The 8866-nt window shown below is 52.4% G+C and overlaps 1 protein-coding gene across 2 annotated transcripts in view; it reads left to right on the forward strand.

Annotated features, from left to right (window-relative positions):
- The first annotated feature begins 362 nt into the window (after positions 1 to 362).
- Positions 363 to 8866, forward strand: part of LOC134019426 (vitamin D3 receptor A) — a 37794-nt gene continuing 29290 nt past the window's right edge. For both annotated transcript variants that reach the window (XM_062460327.1, XM_062460328.1), the window contains exon 1: positions 363 to 526. The gene's annotated coding sequence lies outside the window, so the exon portion shown is untranslated. The remainder of the gene's footprint in view (positions 527 to 8866) is intronic.

Here is an 8866-nt window from a genome sequence, read left to right on the forward strand (position 1 = left end):
TTTCGTTTGACATTTTTACCAAAGTGTTTCGCTAGCGAGCAAAGCTGCATGCTTTGCTTTTTACTCGCACTTCTCCTCCAACTGCGCGGCCGCTGAAAAAGCCCTTCACTCAAGCAAGCCAACCTGCCAAAAAATTCTATTTTAGAGTGATAAACTCGCTGACGTAGGTTACTTTGTCACGCCGTGAAACACATCACCTTCTGTGTTTATGGGTGCATTTAAAACACGTACTAGCCCTGTTTTGTTTATACCTATGTTGTGCGGGGGGATGCTTTGATTTAGCTAGCCCGTTAGCGGAGCTATACCACTGTCCTATCCATGGGCTACCCTCGTGACCCCTTAGCCAGCTTTGCGTAATTCAACGTTCTTTTGTTGACAGTATTTTGCTGCAGAAAAGTTTCCAGTCGGAGAGGAGTAAGTTCGTCAGGTCGTTATCAATTGGAGATCGTGGAGACCTGGCTTCAACTTCGACAATCCCCGTTAACGTTACCCAGCAAACTAGGCTAAAGGTGATATGCCACATCAGGTAAGAACGTTGTATTGGATAGTCAAGAAAGATAGTTAGATATATAGATCTCTCTAGTAGGCATTAGAGGGGAAATTGTAGCAGTTCAAGAAAACATAAGGGGGCATATAGCTTACACATGAACCCCAATAAATAAAAACCATGCCAATGCGTTTTCACCCAAACATCACACATAGCGAAACTGCACTTCATTGGTGACACCACGCAACAATAACATAACAGTTACTACGAACAAAACAATTGTCTGATGATTTCGTATTTTACGGCATTCAGCGCTTTGTGGCTTTAGCGTTATATCATTAAAACATTGTCAAGGTACGCCACGATTGGTTTTTGAGTTGGTCCACATGGTTATCCGACTGGTTATCTGGTACTAACTGCTATTTAGCAAAATTGGTTTTCTGAGTAAACTGAGTTTGTAGTGTCCAGTGGAATTGATTTCGGAGCTCAACGTGAAATGTTTTGGCTGGTAGTCCGGCTCCATTCTTTCCGCACCTGCAGTTGTCATAACAGCACAACGTCTAGCCTACACAGTGTCCACAAGCAAATAGCGTTTATTTACATTTATTTATCGTCTCAGTTTAAGATGGTGATAGTAAGTGTGAATGAAATATTACTTTGCCAGTCATACCGATTAGGTATTTATATGCCTAAATCTCTCTCCCCGTTGATCAAAGAGAATTAACTTTCCTAACTCCTCTCCACCATATCTTTTGTCAGAACGACACACGCTCTGGTTACACTGCACACCCATTCAAGTACAGATCAGTTACAACCACATAACTACCTCAAATGATCAGACCTCTTTGCAGGGGTCATATTGTGGTCAACGACAGCTTTTCGTCTTGAGTTGAGCCTCACAACCAGCCATCCCATAATAAGCACCAGCCTCACGGCCACGTAGCTCCTTGATGAAGATAATTTCAAGGCTTTGTGTGGCCCCCTCTCAGTGGGCTGGCCCTAGGGCCCCCGGCCTGGGTCGGGGCCTGGGCCAGGGCTGCTAAGCTGCAGGGGGGATAGCTGTAGTCTGGATCCAGTGGGAAACGGGACAGGCACCCAGGATTGGAGTACAGTGGAGTACAGTAGAAGATGATGAAGTACGGTAGTGCAGAGTAGAATAAAATAGAATTAAGTGGAATAGAACTTAATAGAAGGAAACAGTATAGAATATACAGTAATAGATCAGATAATAACAGAATAGAACAGGAAAGAGTAGAACGGACAGCATTCTTGGATAGGCAGTAATTCCTTTACTGCCTTAAGTAGCTGTTTCACCTTGCTGTAACCTTCCCAATTACACACATCCACACAGTGAAGGAGGACTCATCTGTCATCACTTCCTTTCAGGAAATTCCACATCCTGTCTGGTCCTCTTGCACCTCACACCCCCCTCACACCCCACAGGGTTCCCTGTGTCCATCTGCAGTACTGGTTTTAGTGCGTTTGTACCGTTTGTGGCGTTAGTCAGTGTAATGGAACCTATTTATTAAATGGCGAATATTTGCGTAGGAGACATTTTTCATTGGAAGGGGATGTCAAAGGCTGATGTCTGTCCTGGATGAAGGAGAGGGTTTCAGTCTGTCCTGGAGGAGGAGAGGGTTTCAGTCTGTCCTGGAGGAGGAGAGGGTTTCAGTCTGTCCTGGAGGAGGAGAGGGTTTCAGTCTGTCCTGGATGGAGGAAGGGTTCAGTCTGTTCTTGTGGAGGAGAGGGTTCAGTCTGTTCTTGTGGAGGAGAGGGTTCAGTCTGTTCTTGTGGAGGAGAGGGTTCAGTCTGTTCTTGTGGAGGAGAGGGTTCAGTCTGTTCTTGTGGAGGAGAGGGTTCAGTCTGTTCTTGTGGAGGAGAGGGTTCAGTCTGTTCTTGTGGAGGAGAGGGTTCAGTCTGTTCTTGTGGAGGAGAGGGTTCAGTCTGTTCTTGTGGAGGAGAGGGTTCAGTCTGTTCTTGTGGAGGAGAGGGTTCAGTCTGTTCTTGTGGAGGAGAGGGTTCAGTCTGTTCTTGTGGAGGAGAGGGTTCAGTCTGTTCTTGTGGAGGAGAGGGTTCAGTCTGTTCTTGTGGAGGACAGGGTTCAGTCTGTTCTTGTGGAGGAGAGGGTTCAGTCTGTTCTTGTGGAGGAGAGGGTTCAGTCTGTTCTTGTGGAGGAGAGGGTTCAGTCTGTTCTTGTGGAGGAGAGGGTTCAGTCTGTTCTTGTGGAGGAGAGGGTTCAGTCTGTTCTTGTGGAGAACGAGGGAGCAGGCTGGGAGGTGAAGCGCTGGGCGACATCTCAGCCTTATGAGCCTCGCTAGACCAACATTACACTTTTAAACCTCTTCTGAAACAACATCGTTATCACGCCAAGATCACTAACCCTAACCCTTCCCTTTTTTTTCTTTCTCTTAACTTTCTCTCTGACGCTCCCCTCTATATCTGTCTTTTCTCTTTCAACTTTCTCTTCACTTCATTCAGAGGGGCAGTTTAGTGTTAATTAAAGTGTTAAGTTTCATGTTTGATGACCCCCCCCCATCTTGGGTGTTCCTGATTTACCCTCAGTCTAACTCCTCCCACAAGAGGGTAGCTGTGAGGAGACTACATAGTGTGTTTGTGTGTGTGCTTCAGAGAGTGTGTGTGTGTGTGCTTCAGAGTGTGTGTGTGTGTGTTTGTGTGCTTCAGAGTGTGTCTGTGTGTGTGTGCGTGTGCTTCAGAGTGTGTGTGTGCCTCGGCTGTGAGTGATGAAGAACACCATTCACAAGAAAGAAACTGTGAGAGACTCAACTAACAACAGAACACAACATGACAGAATCGTTGAACAACAATAGAAAATGAATAGAACAGTAGAATAAAACTTCACTTTCCAACCCAAGAAGCTTTCCACTGCTTCAGCTAGGTTTAGATATATACTGTATATTTATGTTTTACAAATAGTACATACATGAAACAGACACACAATGACAATGCACATTTTTACTTATATGTAATATAAATGTACGTATATGAATTCAAATGTAATGTAAATGACATATTTAGTTGTACAGACGGTGGGCGTAGCCAGATCTGCTTACTTGTACGCCGGAGGCAGACTTTATTAAAACCTGTGTTCTGATTGGTCCTACGCATGCATACAGACCCAAAAGTTTAGCTTTTCTCTTCTAAACCAGTACCAGTGTGAACCAGACCAGAGAGTTCTACTTTTATATTTAAGTTGATTCATTTTAGCAGACCTTTTGATCTACAGTGACCACCAACAAACAGTGCATACAGAAAGAACATCATAAGATCAAGGATCAGAAGTGCAGAGTTCTGGAACAGGATTTAGTTCCATCAGTATGTCAGTGGTTAGGGTCAGGGGACGCTCTGCTTTCCCAGCCTCATCGCAGAGTAGCCACATCTCAGCTAGCAGGCGTGGTGAACTGACAGACCACACAGCGAATGGGCCTGGCTGTTGATACTAACCATAGCCACACGCTAGCTGTGTATCGATCCGCCTTTCGTTGTTCATCACGGATGATTAGTCATGCTGTCAGTGGGGCACCCTAAGGACAGACCCATAAATCTGTACCAGGACCAATGACCCTTAACTTCTGTACAGAGATAGACGGATGGGTGGATAGAGAAACAGAGGCAGCCAGGTAGGTAGGTAGATAGACGGGCAGACAGACAGGCAGACAGACAGATAGACAGGAAGACAGGTCATTGTTGTCTTCTCTGGCAGACAGACAGACAGACAGACAGACAGACAGACAGACAGACAGGCAGGCAGGCAGGCAGGCAGGCAGGTCATTGTTGTGTCTGCTGGTATACAGGGAGGGTCTGACTGTCCTCTTACTGAGAGGCCCAGTTTAAGGGGAGAGTGGGCACTGCTACCCCCCTTCTTCTCCTCTTCTCTCTCTCTCGCTCCGTTGCCCTGCTATCCTGCTGCTGCCACGGCTTCAGCTTGTGTGTGTGTGTGTGCGCACGTGTGTGTGTGTGTGTGAGAGGAGACGATGCAGTGAAAGTCAAGCCCACTAAAAGTGATTGGTTGAATAGAACAAGCCCCCTGTAATAGGACCCTCCCCTTCCTGTTTGTGTTAGACGCATAATCATCATCTGCACTGTCCCCTGCACACTGCAGGAGACACACAGACACACCCACACACAGATACACACACAGACACACCCACACACAGATACACACACAGATACACACACAGACACAGACACACCCACACACAGATACACACACAGATACACACACAGACACACCCACACACAGATACAAACAGATACACACACAGATACACACACAGATACACTTTTTCTGACACAGACACTCTTTCCTGTCTCTCTCTCTCTAACCCCCCCCCCCCACACACAGTATCTGACACAGACACTCTCTTTTTCTCTCACAAACACATTTTCTCTTCCTCTGTCACACATACACTCTCTTCTCTTTCTCACACGCCCACACAAAGACCTGCATACAATCTCTCTCTCACACAGACACACATGCATTCTTACACACAAACGCACAAACACACACACTGTCTCTCTTTCTGTCTTTCACACACACACACGCACACACACACACATACTGCATACACAGAGCAGCTGGCTCCTGTGATGTTGTGTGGGTGCAGTGGATTGACGCCCACAAAACAGGACCAAGCATGTCTGGCTGGGAAGCCATTCCTGTCTCTCTTCCTCACCTTCTCCCCTCCCTCCTCCCCCTCTCTTCCTCACTCTCCCCTCCCTCCTCCCCCTCTCTTCCTCACCTTCTCCCCTCCCTCCTCCCCCTCTCTTCCTCACTGTCTCCCCTCCCTCCTCCCCCTCTCTTCCTCACCTTCTCCGCTCCCTCCTCCCCCTCTCTTCCTCACTCTCCCCTCCCTCCTCCCCCTCTCTTCCTCACTCTCCCCTCCCTCCTCCCCCTCTCTTCCTCACTGTCTCCCCTCCCTCCTCCCCCTCTCTTCCTCACTGTCTCCCCTCCCTCCTCCCCCTCTCTTCCTCACCTTCTCCCCTCCCTCCTCCCCCTCTCTTCCTCACCTTCTCCCCTCCCTCCTCCCCCTCTCTTCCTCACTCTCCCCTCCCTCCTCCCCCTCTCTTCCTCACTGTCTCCCCTCCCTCCTCCCCCTCTCTTCCTCACCTTCTCCCCTCCCTCCTCCCCCTCTCTTCCTCACTGTCTCCCCTCCCTCCTCCCCCTCTCTTCCTCACCTTCTCCCCTCCCTCCTCCCCCTCTCTTCCTCACTCTCCCCTCCCTCCTCCCCCTCTCTTCCTCACCTTCTCCCCTCCCTCCTCCCCCTCTCTTCCTCACCTTCTCCCCTCCCTCCTCCCCCTCTCTTCCTCACTCTCCCCTCCCTCCTCCCCCTCTCTTCCTCACTGTCTCCCCTCCCTCCTCCCCCTCTCTTCCTCACTCTCCCCTCCCTCCTCCCCCTCTCTTCCTCACTCTCCCCTCCCTCCTCCCCCTCTCTTCCTCACTGTCTCCCCTCCCTCCTCCCCCTCTCTTCCTCACCTTCTCCCCTCCCTCCTCCCCCTCTCTTCCTCACTCTCCCCTCCCTCCTCCCCCTCTCTTCCTCACTGTCTCCCCTCCCTCCTCCCCCTCTCTTCCTCACCTTCTCCCCTCCCTCCTCCCCCTCTCTTCCTCACTGTCTCCCCTCCCTCCTCCCCCTCTCTTCCTCACCTTCTCCCCTCCCTCCTCCCCCTCTCTTCCTCACTCTCCCCTCCCTCCTCCCCCTCTCTTCCTCACCTTCTCCCCTCCCTCCTCCCCCTCTCTTCCTCACCTTCTCCCCTCCCTCCTCCCCCTCTCTTCCTCACCTTCTCCCCTCCCTCCTCCCCCTCTCTTCCTCACTCTCCCCTCCCTCCTCCCCCTCTCTTCCTCACCTTCTCCCCTCCCTCCTCCCCCTCTCTTCCTCACCTTCTCCCCTCCCTCCTCCCCCTCTCTTCCTCACCTTCTCCCCTCCCTCCTCCCCCTCTCTTCCTCACTGTCTCCCCTCCCTCCTCCCCCTCTCTTCCTCACTGTCTCCCCTCCCTCCTCCCCCTCTCTTCCTCACTCTCCCCTCCCTCCTCCCCCTCTCTTCCTCACTCTCCCCTCCCTCCTCCCCCTCTCTTCCTCACTCTCCCCTCCCTCCTCCCCCTCTCTTCCTCACTCTCCCCTCCCTCCTCCCCCTCTCTTCCTCACTCTCCCCTCCCTCCTCCCCCTCTCTTCCTCACTGTCTCCCCTCCCTCCTCCCCCTCTCTTCCTCACTCTCCCCTCCCTCCTCCCCCTCTCTCCCTCACTGTCTCCCCTCCCTCCTCCCCCTCTCTTCCTCACTGTCTCCCATCCCTCCTCCCCCTCTCTTCCTCACTGTCTCCCCTCCCTTCTCCCCCTCTCTTCCTCACCTTCTCCCCTCCCTCCTCCCCCTCTCTTCCTCACTCTCCCCTCCCTCCTCCCCCTCTCTTCCTCACTGTCTCCCCTCCCTCCTCCCCCTCTCTTCCTCACCTTCTCCCCTCCCTCCTCCCCCTCTCTCCCTCACTCTCCCCTCCCTCCTCCCCCTCTCTTCCTCACTGTCTCCCCTCCCTCCTCCCCCTCTCTTCCTCACTCTCCCCTCCCTCCTCCCCCTCTCTTCCTCACTCTCCCCTCCCTCTCTTCCTCACCTTCTCCCCTCCCTCCTCCCCCTCTCTTCCTCACTGTCTCCCCTCCCTCCTCCCCCTCTCTCCCTCACTGTCTCCCCTCCCTCCTCCCCCTCTCTTCCTCACTCTCCCCTCCCTCCTCCCCCTCTCTTCCTCACTCTCCCCTCTCTTCCTCACTCTCCCCTCCCTCCTCCCCCTCTCTCCCTCACTGTCTCCCCTCCCTCCTCCCCCTCTCTTCCTCACTCTCCCCTCCCTCCTCCCCCTCTCTCCCTCACTGTCTCCCCTCCCTCCTCCCCCTCTCTTCCTCACTCTCCCCTCCCTCCTCCCCCTCTCTTCCTCACTCTCCCCTCTCTTCCTCACTCTCCCCTCCCTCCTCCCCCTCTCTCCCTCACTGTCTCCCCTCCCTCCTCCCCCTCTCTTCCTCACTCTCCCCTCCCTCCTCCCCCTCTCTTCCTCACTGTCTCCCCTCCCTCCTCCCCCTCTCTTCCTCACTCTCCCCTCCCTCCTCCCCCTCTCTTCCTCACTGTCTCCCCTCCCTCCTCCCCCTCTCTTCCTCACTGTCTCCCCTCCCTCCTCCCCCTCTCTTCCTCACTCTCCCCTCCCTCCTCCCCCTCTCTTCCTCACTCTCCCCTCCCTCCTCCCCCTCTCTTCCTCACTGTCTCCCCTCCCTCCTCCCCCTCTCTTCCTCACTGTCTCCCCTCCCTCCTCCCCCTCTCTTCCTCACTGTCTCCCCTCCCTCCTCCCCCTCTCTTCCTCACTGTCTCCCCTCCCTCCTCCCCCTCTTCTTCTCTCCTCCACCGGTCTCCTCCCCCTCTTTGTTCTGTCTGGGAGACTCAGAAGGGAGGTGTGGAATATGGAATGCATGTTCTGAGAAGGTTCTCTCTCTTTCCATCTGGTTTGGGTCTGTGCTGGGTCAGAGCGATGTCAGCCCAACCAGATGCATGCCCCCCTCTCCTGGTCTCTCCTGGTCTCTCCTGGTCTCTGTCTCCTGGTCTCTCCAATATCTCGTTTGTGTACCCCCCTGAGACACACACACACACCACATTCCTACATACACACACACATATATATATATATATAACTATGTCAGATAGGGGAATCACCCACAGTATTTCGCACACTTCTAATGTGTGACTGCTTTTCCTGCCCACCACAGTTTCTGCGCCGACAGTCCCAGATGATCGTGTCACCTCCTGAGTCAGGTCTGGGTTCAGGTGATCCAGGTTGAGACACTGACTTCATCACAGCTCAAAGCTAACGGTAGCTAACTGTCACCCCTTAAAACGATCTTATAACTAAGTTATCAAACTATTGGTTTTGAACATGGGTTCTGAACATGGGTTCTGAACATGGGTTCTGAACATGGGTTCTGAACATGGGCTCGCCCCCTCACTGACATCACGCAGGGAGGAGAAGCCGTCATCCACCAGAAAAGCTGCGAGCATTATTAAAACAAATAAATACTTTGCTTGTTGTGAAGGACATTCGGAGAATGACTTTTTAAACTTGACGTTTTTGTGTTTGTGCAGGCAGAATAACTGGCAAGGCCACATTCAAATAGAAAGACAGGCAGAGACACAAACAGGCAGACAGACAGGCAGGCAGACCACGCACCAGCCAGGCAGGCAGGCAGCAGAGTCCCTCGCGGCTGGGCAGGGAGCCAGGGGCAGCAGGGAGGAGAGGTATTTAGATTCCCCTCTGCCAGGAAATGAAGGCTTGAATGACCCAGCTCTCACACAGCGTCTCTGACTGCCTGCTCCTGACTGGCTGCTCCTGGAGGTAGGGCTG

Source organism: Osmerus eperlanus, chromosome 4, assembly GCF_963692335.1.
Source record: "Osmerus eperlanus chromosome 4, fOsmEpe2.1, whole genome shotgun sequence".
In the NCBI taxonomy this organism is placed as follows: domain Eukaryota; kingdom Metazoa; phylum Chordata; class Actinopteri; order Osmeriformes; family Osmeridae; genus Osmerus; species Osmerus eperlanus.